At 50.4% G+C, this 12,654-nt stretch overlaps 1 pseudogene; it reads left to right on the top strand.

The window, feature by feature from the left end:
- Positions 1 to 898, top strand: LOC126036815 (olfactory receptor 14C36-like; annotated as a pseudogene).
- The last annotated feature ends 11,756 nt before the right edge of the window (positions 899 to 12,654 follow it).

Below are 12,654 nucleotides of genomic sequence, written 5' to 3'. Positions count from 1 at the left end.
ATGTCCAACAGCAGCTCCATCACCCAGTTCCTCCTCCTGGCATTTGCAGACACACGGGAGCTGCAGCTCTTGCACTTCTGGCTCTTCCTGGGACTCTACCTGGCTGCCCTGTTGGCCAACACCCTCATCATCACCACCGTAGCCTGTGACCACCGCCTCCACACACCCATGAACTTCTTCCTCCTCAATCTCTCCCTCCTTGACCTGGGCTCCATCTCCATCACTGTCCCCAAAGCTATGGCCAACTCCCTCTGGGACACCAGGGCCATCTCCTATGCAGGATGTGCTGCACAGGTCTTTCTGTTTGTCTTTTTGATGTCAGCAGAGCATTTTCTTCTCACTGTCATGGCCTATGACCGCTACATCGCCATCTGCAAACCCCTGCACTACGGGACCCTCCTGGGCAGCAGAGCTTGTGTCCACATGGCAGCAGCTGCCTGGGGCAGTGGGTTCCTCTATGCTGTGCTGCACACTGCCAATACATTATCACTACCCCTCTGCCGAGGCAATGCGGTGGACCAGTTTTTCTGTGAAATCCCCCGGATCCTCAAGCTCGCCTGCTCAGATGCCTACCTCAGGGAAGCTGGGGTACTTGTAGTTTCTGTCTGTTTAGCTGTTGGGTGTTTTGTTTTCATTGTGCTGTCCTATGTGCAGATCTTCAGGGCTGTGCTGAGGATCCCCTCTGAGCAGGGACGGCACAAAGCCTTTTCCACCTGCCTCCCTCACCTCTCTGTGGTCTCATTGTTTGTAAGCACTGGAATAATTGCCTACCTGAAGCCCCCCTCCATCTCCTCCCCATCCCTGGACCTGGCGGTGGCAGTTCTGTACTCAGTGGTGCCTCCAACATTGAACCCCCTCATCTACAGCATGAGAAACCATGAGATCAAGGATGCCCTGAGAAAACTAATCACTGCATGTTTTTCCAAAGAAATAAACTGCCTCTTGTCTTCTGCATAACACTTATCTCATTATAGGCCCAGCCTTTCTTCTGGTTTCTTTTACGGTGATTTCAGGGTTTGAATCTCATTTTTGTTTGCTCTTTTTGCTTTGTTTTACTTATTTGCATGCTTTCCACAAAGAAATGTCTGTCTTTCTCTGGTTTCTAATTCACAATATATCCAGGCTTTCTGTGACCTGGAGGCTGTGCAAACGAAGAGCTGTACTCTCTGTGAGTTTAACCAAAATAAAGGGCCCTGCAGTGACTTGTTTTTCTGAGATCCTCCCTCCAAGACCTGCTCTGCAGCTGCAGGGAGCAGTGCCTGTCTGCAGAAGGGAAGAAGAGTCCCGGCACAGCAGCACTGCCTGGGAGCACCAGCGCTTCCTCTTTCCCGAGCTGCTCTTTTCCCACTTCCATGCTTTCCTTCTGAACCCTTTGGTTGGTGGAAGGCCCGAGTGCTCTTCAAGCATGGTTAGAGTCTTGCTGTGTGGCAGCCCTGTGGTCGCAGGCAAGGACAGGCAGTAGGCACTTCTGTGTCAGAGTTGCCTTCCATTGCAGCATTTCCATCACACAAGGGGATCTCCTCAGGCCTTGTGCCATGCATGCCCCCCACCCCTGGGGCTCACCCCTCTCCACGCCCGAGGAGCTGCTGTGCCCTTCAGAGGGTCTGGGGCTGTGGGGTCAGTGCCCAGAGCTCTGCCGCATCCTGTGATGGGCACAGCTGTGGGGCCATGCCAGACTGGGCTGCACTGGGCAGAGGGCAGGGGAGGTGGAGGGAGGTCAGAGGCAGTTGGAAGAGTTTAGGGGGAGCTGTGCTGTGCTGGAAAGAGCCCAGGAGAGAAAAATACCAGTGTATAACTCGTAGTGTGTGACCATGCAGGGCAAGGACTCACACCGGGGGTTTGTGGTGCAGAGGCAGGGCTTGTAGAAAGCATGGAAGACATGCAGGTGCAGGAGAGAGAAGGTCGGTCTGTGGCCTTGGTGGTGTGGACAGACAGGAAGGGTGGCTCAGGGTCTTTGTCACTCCCAGTGTCTCTCATTGGCCATTTCCAGCACTTGCTGGTCACCCCAACTTGACAGGTGAGCTTTGCTGCGAGGCCATCTCCATCTTCCTGCTGGTCCAAGGGCTGGTTTGGGGGAACGGACAGCCCTGTACAGCCTCTCTCCTTCTGAAGACATTGGAGCAGAGCTATCTGCAAAGCCCCATATGGGACAAGGCTGCAGCAGGGTGTGAGAGACTGTTTTGGCTGGTTGTCTCGACATTGCTGCTGCCTCAACATCCTGTTGTTGTGGGGGAGTACGCACAAGATGTCTCTGAAGAATCCGCCATATCCACGCCTACCGAGCTGTGCTTGCCCATGAGCAAGGTGAAGAAACCACTATGAGCACCTGGGCATGTGCCCATGGAGGGTCTCTGGGAGGCACATATGGTAATGAGTCCTGTGGAAACGGGTGGACTTATCAGAGAAATCATGGGGACTGGGACAATAAAAGAACTGCATATTCCCCCCTCAAAAAGCAGAAAAGTGGGGAGAGCTGAAGACCCGCACCTAGAAGACATCTGAAGGACTGTAACACCTGAACATGAGGGAAAGACACCTGGCTGGCAGCAGCAGCAGAACTGAACCCTTTATCACCTTCATTGGGACCGACTCAGCGGGACGTTGCTGGCTTCTTGCTGGTAGTAACTAGTCTTGCTAGCTCTCTTCCGTTTTCTCGCTTAAATCTGCCTCTTTTTCCTTTCTTCTTCCCTCTGTCCTATCACAGTTATCAGTTGTTATAGGAAATAAAACTTGGAAGGTTGTACAGCATCTGACCTCGTTTGTGTCTTAATCTCGCTCTTGGGATCATTTAAGAACCCTCCCCGATATTGGATCGGGACACCTTTGTCTGATGAGCTCATAGGCCACAAGGAGGAGATGGGTGGGAATGCTATGGTGAGGTCAGCTGTGCCTCAGGATCTCATGGGACAGCAGGAGGCACAAGGCTGGGAAGGTGGCTGGGAGGTCCCTTCTGTCCTTGGAGTTGATAGGCCAGCAGCAGGAACGTGGCTGGGAAAGGGACTGTGAGGTCACTTCTTTCTGAAGGAGCTGATAGGTCAGCCCTTGACTCATGGCTGGGATATGTGCTTTTACGCTTACATCTGCCAGTGTCTCTGGCAGGCCAACAGAAGCGTGTTGATTGGGAGAATCCCTTTCCCCCAGTACCTGGTAGGCCCATCTAGGACAAGGCCTCGGATATGGGTTCTCACACCTCTTCTGCCTGAGTACATGACGGGAGAGCAGCAGGCATGTGGCTTGGAAGATCACGGTGAGGTTACTTCTGGCTGCTCAGTTGACATGCCACAAGAAGGCTGATGGGTTGGGCTATCACTCCGACACCAATTATGTCAGAGAAGCTCATAGGCCAGTAGGAGGCACATGGCCATGAAGGCGAGTGTGAGGTCATTGGAATCTCCAATCTCTTGGGGTCATTGGCCATCAGCAGGCACATGGCTGGCATGTTGACTATGACATCACTTCTGCCTGAGAATCTGATAGCCAGCAGCAGGCACAGGACTCGGTGGTTGTTCTGTACCCGGAGGTTCTGGTTGCTTATGTCCCCAGTAAGAAAGGCACGCAGCCTCTGTGCAGTATCATTTGAAATGCCATTTAATACAGCAAACACTACAAACAGTGAATAAGGCCAACTGCATACAGGGCTGTATTAGGAGAGGGGTGGCCACCCAGGCAAGGGTGTTCTCATTCCTCAATGAGATGTGGCCACATCTGGACTAGTCTGTCCGAGTGGAGGGTTCTTCCCCAGTCTGGAGGAGCGGGGAAGAAGTGGAGTGGTCCCAGAGGACATCTGCCAGGGTGGGGCCTCTTTGGAGAGGCTGAGGGACTTGGGCTTCTTTCGCCTGGTGAAGCGGAGGCTCAGGGCACTATAGTGGTAGAGTGCACCGGCTTGAAGGGTAGCTTCAGAGACGATGGAGCTTTTCTTGGTAGTGGGAAGAGAAGGAAACCTACGCAAAGTGCAGCTTGGAAGGTTCAGACTGGATGTGGTGAGAAAGAAATGCCACTCAAAGGGTAGCCTTGTGGTGCAAGAGGTCACCCAGAGGGAGCCCAGATCAGCCCATGGCATTGTGTTTCAAGGAAAATCCAGCCAGGCTGGAGAGACATCTGTGAAGAAACAGAAAGGCTGGGGTGAGAGCTAGGTGGGAAAGCAAGATGGACATCAACAGCCTGAAGGGAAGGAGGTAAGGCATGGGGCAGGTTATGACAGCCTGCAGGAGAGATGGCCAAGTGCTCTGGCAAGGCTGAGAGGCCAAACAGGTCCAAGGGATTTGTCACCTTGGATTTGACAGTAGCTTCTGCCATGGAGGCCTACCAGGCAAAACTTGTTTTGAGGCTCTGGACTTAGTTTCTTCCTCACCCCTGCTTGGGTAATCCAGGATGCACTGTACAGTTTTCCTACACTTGGTATTGCTCACCCTCACATCCTGCTGCCCCCAGGAAGAGCGCTGACTCACCTGTGAGGGACAGAATCTGTCTTCCCAAGGCCTGCAGATCAGGGATTGGCCTTTCTGCTTCGTAAAACAAAGCAAATCTTTTCTCAGCATTGTAGTCACCTTCACAGTGCTTTTGCCTACCTGAAATCACAGCCTCCAAGTATCTGCTCTAACGAGTCCCTGGGGAGGCTTTGTCAGGAATGGCCCTCAGTGGGGTCCATTAATGCTTCAAGGTACTTTGCTTCTGACTTTGACTTCTTGAGAAGTTTCTTTCAGTCTACTCTCAGTAGCTGAGGTTCATGGACTCAGCCTCAAACACACCATGGGGCTCATTAAAATACAGAAAGCCCTAACGAGCCTTGTGTCTTCCTGCAATTATCTCCAAGTCTGCAAGACTTGTACAGCTAATTAGAAAAATTTCATAGTGTAGTTAAGGAGGAAGATTTCAAAGTGCACCTATACTTATGATTTATTTTATTTTTTTTTTAAGAAAAGCTTTTATTATTTTCGTTTTAGAGAAGAGGTGATAGAAGCATCCTCCAAGTGATAATGATCCAGAGTGTCTCCTCAGGAGGTCTGGACAGCTACAAAAAGCAGTCCCTTGAGGTCTGACACTGTATGGACACCCTTGCTCCTCACCTCTCAAACCTCAGCACTTCTGACATTGGCCACCTGGGGCTTACATCTCTGTTCCTTGCCTCAGACTCCTCCACTGGTCTCTACAGCTGGAGGTTACAGCTCCTTTGCACCATCTCCCCCCTGCTCTCCTTAAAGAACCGGCTGCACACAGGCCCAGAAGAATTTTTCCTATTTGCAAGCAAAGAAAAGATCATGATGAAGTTTCAAAAACAATAAGTCGCACTCCTCAACAACTTGGGAAGTACAAGTTGCCCCTATGAGGCTGCCTTTCTACAAGGGATACTCTTATGAGAAATGTTTGTGATGCATACGAAAATGTTAGAGATAAACACAATTAAAGAATTGGCTAAAGAGACAATTAGACCACTGGAAGACAGGCAAGCTTTTAACTCCTTGAAGCTCAAAGCAGCTTCATAGGGGAGAGGTATCTGAATGAACAAAGAGGAAGGGAAGGAGAGAAGTGGAGCATCATGGAAAGGGCCTTTGCCTAGGCAGTCTGCATCTGAAAAGATGACTTTCACAAATGGTCGTTTTGTCAGGACAGGTGCAACTACATGAAAGACTAGAGAAAATAAGTAGTCCGTAGGACAGGCAGAATAGTGTTAACGAAGTTACAGGGAAAGACTGATATTTCTTTGGAATGTCCTCTGTAAAGGGTCATGGAATTGGTAGGGGTGTCTTGAGATGGAAGACAAACCAATGTTGCGCCCATCTCCTAAAGCAGCCAGAAGTGCAACCCAGGGAACCACAGGCTGTACAAGGTCACTTTGACGAGGAGTGTGCCATTGAATGACTCCTCATGGGTGACATTTCTGGGCACCTAAAAAAGGAGAACATCAGCATGGACTTCCCAAGGGTAAATCAGGCCTTGCCAAGCTGATTGCCGTCATGATGAAGGAAGTGCATTTGTGCACGAGGGGAGCTCGGTGGATGTCATTTACCTCCACTTCATCAAGACTTTTGGCACAGTCTCCCTCAATATTTTTCTGCTCAAGTTAGGACATTAAGGTCTGGATGGATAGACAAAGAGATGGGCAAAACACCAGTTGGATGATGAGGCTGAGAGCACAGTGGTGAAGGGGCCATACCCTACCTGGAGGACAGAGGGACATATTGGGGTATTGTGGGGCTGCACAGGGGACTCTCCTGGGTGCTGTGCAGTTTAACTCCTGTGTCCATGACCCAGAGGAGGCAACTCTCACCACATTTGTTGATGGCACTATATTGGAAGGACCATTCCTGTACCTTGGGTTGCCATTCACGGGAACCTAAGAGGCAGAAGGACTGTCCTGTCAGGAACGTTGTGAGATACAAGAAAGACAAAGGCCAGATCCTGCACCTGGGATAGACTAACAGCCTGCAGTGGCAGGGGAAGGGGACTGCCTGGCCAGAGAGCATCTCTGAGGAAACAGCCCTGGTGGTGTACAGAAGACAAAACACAATCCAGCAGTGATCCACATGATCCAGGGCTACCTGGTACCAAAGTGGCCAGCAGTGTCCTGGAGAGTAGAAAGAGGAGCATCACCAAAAGAGTGAGGGAAAATATTGTCTCCCCTGCCCATCACTTGTCAAACCACCTGTACACCACTGTGTCCATTTTGGGGACTCTGGTTCAAGTGTCCCGTGTCTGGCTGGGGTGGGTTTCACTTTCTTCGTAGCAGCCCCTATGGTGTTATGTTTTGCATTGGTGCCTCAAACTGCTGATCACACACCAGTGTTTTAGCTGTTGCTGTATAGTGTTTGCACAGTGCCAACGTCTTCTCCGAACACAGCTCCCTGATCATAGATCATTTCACATGTGATGGTTCTGCTCCACCAGTTCAATAACTGGCACCTGAAAACCACCCTTGCTTTTCCCTCCTCTTCCCCAAAAACCTGACCAAGTGATGACAAGAAAGAAGGAAGCAGAAAGGCCCCAGGCCTCCATGAATCAGCTGGGTTCTGGCACTTGGAGGGCCAGAGTCCTTCCCTTGTGCAACCCATAGAGTCAAGGTGGGAAGTGAGCCTGCAAGTCTGAATCAACAAGGTCCATGGACAGGCAAGGCTGTGTCTATGGCTGTGTCTGGAGACCAGTAGCCCTACAGCATAGATCAAGCTGGGGCTGAAACTCAGGCCTAGGCTTCAATCGTCTCCTGGGCCCATGCACACAGGTGTGGGTGGAGGCCGCAGGTGATGCTGCTCAGGGCCCTGACACTGCCATCTTAGACCCCACCTGCCAGTGCCCTCAATAGGCCAAATTCTCATTCCCTGATGTGCAGGGTCTGCTCTCTGCTATTCTCCTTCTTCCCATCCCTGGGGATCTGGGAGACCACAATTTCATGGTCACTATGGCCAAGGATGACACTGGCCTTCACATCCCTGACCAGCTCTTCCTCTTCTGGGAGTTGCAGGTCCAGGTGAGCATCAGACTGGATGGCCAATTTAGAAGCTGGCTCACACAGAAGCTCCCACCTAAATCAGTTGCCTGTCCCATAGAGAGTCTCCACACTTATCTGAGCTGCCCTGACATCACAGAAGGAATCCCCCACTTCTCATCTCCTCTGTCAGCGTCTCCTGAGCATGTTGTGTCTCCATTTACCAAATAACCTATGGGAGCTGTCCTTCCTCACCTCAGCTCTTATTCCACTCATCTCACAGCTCTGCCATGGTGTGCAGCGCTCCTGCTATCCACACCCCAGGTGGTGGGCATTGATGCTCATTAGGACTGCAGCACCTCAGATGTGGCACCAGGGCCAAGGGCAGACTTGTAACAAGGAAGCCTTCCCCCAAGTGCTGGCAGCCCTTGTCTAGAAAGGCTTTGCTGCTCAACAGAGGCATGCTGGAGTAGATGGCAGGTGGCAACATCATGATGAATGAGGTTCCCACAAAGAGCTAAAGCTGCAGTCCCCAATCCCAGAGAGAAACAGGCCTGGGCTGAGCAGCCCTGGCAGGAGAGGGGTTTGCAGTCCCAGGCAACTCTGCAGCACCATGGGACTTGTGCCAGAGGTGAAGGTCATCTTCAAGAAGGACAAGTCCCTCGGGGAGGACAGCTTGTGATCCAACTACAATGTGGACATCATGCTGGGGTCGACCACCTAGATAGCAGCTCCACAGAGGAGGACCTTGAGGACCCAGAGGACAAGCAGCTGAGCATGAGCGAGCAATGCACCCTCATGGCAAAGGCCAACAGCGTCCTGGGCTGCATTAGGAGAAGCATTGCTGGCAGATGGATGGAAGTGATCCTTCCTCTCTACTCAGCACTGCTGAGGCCACTGCTGGAGTGCTGTGTCAAGTGCTGGGCTGCCCAGTGCATCATACTTGTTGACCTACTCAAGCAAGTCCAGCAAAGGGCCACAGAGCTGGTTTACGGGACTGAAGCATCTTTCCTAGGAGGAAAGGCTGAGAGATGTGGGAGTGTTCAGCCTGGAGAAGAAAAGGTTGAGGAGGATCTTATTGATGTGTATAAAATTCCATCTGAACCCAAGAAAAAACTATTTGACTGTGTGGGTGGTTTAACACTGGAACAGGCTGCCCGGAGAGTTTGAGAGTCCCCATCCATGGAGTTATTCCATACTCACCTAAATAAGGTGCTGAGCAATATACCCTAGCTGAGCCTTCCTCAGCTGAGGGGTTGAACCAGATGATCTCCAGAGGTCCCTTCCAATCTCAACATGTCTGTGATTCTCTGAGTATAAGGGAGAAAAGTAAGACAGAAAGGAATGAACACCACATAGCCTTGACTGCAAATATGGTGGTATCCCATGGAGAAGATCCATGCTGGAAAAGGGGACAAGTGTGAGGAGGAAGGAGCAACAGAATGGTTCTGTACTATCTGTTAACCCCCTCTTCACCATCCCCCATGCTCCTTTTGGAGTTGGGATGATGTCGTGGTTTAACCCCAGCCAGCAACTAAGTACCACGCAGCCAGTTACTCACTGCCCTCTCACCCAGTGGGATGGGGGAGAAAATCGGGAAAAGAAGTAAAACTCATGGGTTGAGATAAGAATGGTTTAATGGAACAGAAAAGAAGAAACCAATAATGATAATGATAACACTAATAAAATGACAACAGTAATAATAAAAGGATTGGAATGTACAAATGATGCACAGTGCAATTGCTCACCACTCACCGATTGACACCCAGTTAGTCCCCGAGAGGTGATTCCCCCCGCCCCCACTCCCCCCAGTTTGTATATTAGATGTGACGTCACATGGTGTGGAATACAACGTTGGCCACTTTGGGTCAGCTGCCCTGGCTGTGTCCTTTGCCAACTTCTTGTGCCCCTCCAGCTTTCTCGCTGGCTGGGCTTGAGAAGCTGAAAAATCCTTGACTTTAGTCTAAACACTACTTGGCAACAACTGAAAACATCAGTGTTATCAACATTCTTCACATACTAAATGCAACACATAACACTATACCGGCTACTCGAAAGAAAATTAACTCTATCCCAGCCAAAACCAGGACAACACCACACTGAGGAGAGCAGACACTACACTGGAGGGCAGGGCTGCCATCTCAGAAGGACATAGACAGGCTGGAGGGATGGGCCAAAAGGAACCTCATGATATCCAATAAAGACAAATCCAAAGTCCATACCCCAAGGGGAACTAAGCCCCGGCAATGACAGAGGCCAGGGGCTGCATGCCTAGGTAGCAGCTCTGTGGGAAAGGCTCTAGTGGTCTTTGGGTTTCATTAGGCAAAAGATGACCCATCAGCAAAGGTGGCCAACGGCATCCTGGGTGTATGAGAAGGAGCACAGACAGTGGAAGTGATTATCCCCCTCTGCTCAGCACATTTTAGAACAGATCCAGAATATTTGCCAAGGTTTTGACCCCACAATACCCGAGAGACATTGGTAAACTGGAGCCTGTTCAGTGGAATGGCACCATGGTGGTCAGGGCAGGAGCACTTGGAATGTGAAAAGAAGCTAAAAGAGCTGGGCTTGTTTGGCCAGGAGGAAAGAAGACCTTGGGGGAACATGCAGCAGTATTGCACTGTTCCCGGGAAGACTGAGTCAGGCTCATGTCCATGGTACAAGACACAAGGACAAGAAGCAATGGGCTGAAACAAGAGAAGGTCAGGGTACATACAGGAAGAAACTTTTTCAACATGACAGTAGTCAAGTGCTGGAAGGCATTACCCAGAGGGCGTTTGCCAGCTCTATCCAGAAAGTGACCAAGCCGTGTTTGGATGAAGCCCTGAGGAATCTGGTCTGACGCTGTCTTGGGCAGGAGGTTGGTCGAGAAACCTCCCAAGGTCGTTTCCAGCCTGAATGATGCTGTCCTTCCTTCCCCTTCATGTCTTCAAATGTGAGAAAACTCTCAGGTTCTCCCTCACCACAGAAGTACTTCACATCAGGTGCAGGGCTGCTTCACAGGTGTCCCCAAACAGCCCTGACCACATCCTTTGCTTCCCTTTTCATTTCCCTCTGCCCAAGCTGTTCTCTCCTACCCTCCAAAAGAGTAGCCTGCCATGTTAATCCTTTCCCCATTGGCCCTGCATCTCTTGTTTTGTACGCTCTTATGGTACTTCTGAGATGGTTGCTGTAATGTTTATGACCATGGGTGCCGCTCAGTTAACCACGTCATTCTCTTTCTTTACCCGTAGTGTCCTGCAGTTCCCCATATCGCTATCTTGCCAGAGGCATTGGCCCACAAATCTTAAATGTTGACACATTGGAATTTCTGTCCAGAGGCACTTTCACACCCTTGTGGCTTTGGCCAACAGAGACCTCCTGAAGTTTTTCAAGGGGAAGGGGGCAAGGTCTGCACTGGGAGCGGAATAAACCCCATGATGTTTCAGCCAACCTGACCCTGGAACTGGTGATACCCCACCTTTTGCTGGGAGGCTGGACCAGAATCCCAGCACTCCCTTTCCCAATAAACTTTCCATAAGCCTGTGCCTTGCAGTGTGCCCCAGGAGAAAGAATTCAGCTGGAGGTGGGGGTCTCTACAGCAGAGGGGCATAGGAGAACTCAGGGTGGAATGGTCCTGTACTCAGGAGGTCTCAAGTTCTACCTTGGATTCCAAGCAGGGCCAGCCGGCTCTCAGGTCCAAGCAGATTGCTCCATGAACGTCAGCATCCCTGTACAGAGTCTGCACATGGGCCAGGCATCGCAGCCACCATTACGGAAGTGGAGACAAGTAATTTGACCAGCTCCTTGAACCCAGGAATCGGTATGCCGTGCCTCCTGAGATTCCTGGGAACAGCTATGCTTTCTGTGCAGAGGAGCGTGAGTCCTCTTTTGGTCTCCTGGGCAGTCTCCTGGCAAATGCGGTGCTTCAGGCTGTGAGGAGAATCCAAAGAATCTTTTTGACTAGGTTAGTTTCATTCTACATGTTGAGATGCAGGACAGATGAAAGGAGCTCAGAGCTTCCAGGGTCCCTGCTGCACAACTCAGACTTCAGAGACTGGAAATGTCAGTAACGGGGTAATGTTGGCTTCCTTTGTGCCTTTGCACTAATCTGGGATGTCTCCTTCTGCTGCCTTTGGCTAAAAAAGAAACACCTCCCCTCTTCCATCTCCCCCTCCTCCACAAAACAGGGAGAAAAGATATGAAGCAGGGATGATTTAAAGGGCAATGCTGTCTAAGAAGTGTAACATGTAAATGACAACAAAGAGCTAGCCATGACAGAAAAAACATTGCTTTAAGAACTCATGCCAGAGGCTAACTACCGAGAACTTATGGCTCTTTTGTCATGTCAAGATGAATGTTGGGGGAAATGAAAGTGCTTTAATTAATCATAATGAAGAATAAGAAGGAATTCCCTTACAGTAATGTTCTGTTCTTAGTGATAGTACTACCAATTCCACAACATCCTTGAGAGCTTAATTTTTCTCGTTTCCAAAGCTCAACCTACTCTGAACAGCCAAGGACTCCCTCAAATCTCTGCAGCCCAAATCTCCAACCTTCTCTCATCCACACTCTTTTACCCCAGGACACTTCTCACCATCACTTCAATACACTGCCCAGTCTCTATTTTGCAGCTGGGTGAAGTCAGGGTATGCCCTTGCAAAGCCTTCCCTTCAAAAGTCTTTCCTACGTGCTAATCCCACTGGTGTCGCCTCATGCTGTGTACCGCTCCTTCCTCCTTCTGCAAAGCTCCATTGGGTGGGCAGTTTTCCTCTTTCTGTCATACCCATTCACCTTCACAATCTTTTTGTATTGTATGCATATCAAATATTGTCTCAGGAGACACATTTATCCCCTCCCAGCATCAGCCATTTCCAATTGCAGGCTGAGATATTTCCCCTCTTGGAGCAGACATTGTGCAAAGCTGCTCCATATGTGGAAACACACTTCAGTGCTGCATAGGCATTTGGGCTAAAAACCCCCACCGGGCTAGTTTTTCAAAGAGACCGTTTCAGAGTGGCAAAGCTGATTTTGTACATAAATGCTTGTGCTGGTTTTGGCTGGGAGAGAGTTCATTTTCTCCATGGACGCTTGTGTGGGACTGTGTTTTGGATTTGTGCTGAAAACAGTGTTGATAACACAGGGATGGTTTAGTTACTGCTGAGCAGGGCTTGCACAATGTCAAGGCCTTTTCTGCTTCTCACACTGCTCTGCCAGCCAGTAGGCTGGGGATGCACAAGACATTGGGAGGGGAC

This window comes from Accipiter gentilis, unplaced genomic scaffold (assembly GCF_929443795.1).
Source record: "Accipiter gentilis unplaced genomic scaffold, bAccGen1.1, whole genome shotgun sequence".
In the NCBI taxonomy this organism is placed as follows: Eukaryota; Metazoa; Chordata; class Aves; order Accipitriformes; family Accipitridae; genus Astur; species Astur gentilis.
The sequence above is the reverse complement of the archived record's forward strand: the minus strand, read 5'-3'. Positions and strand labels throughout refer to the sequence as shown.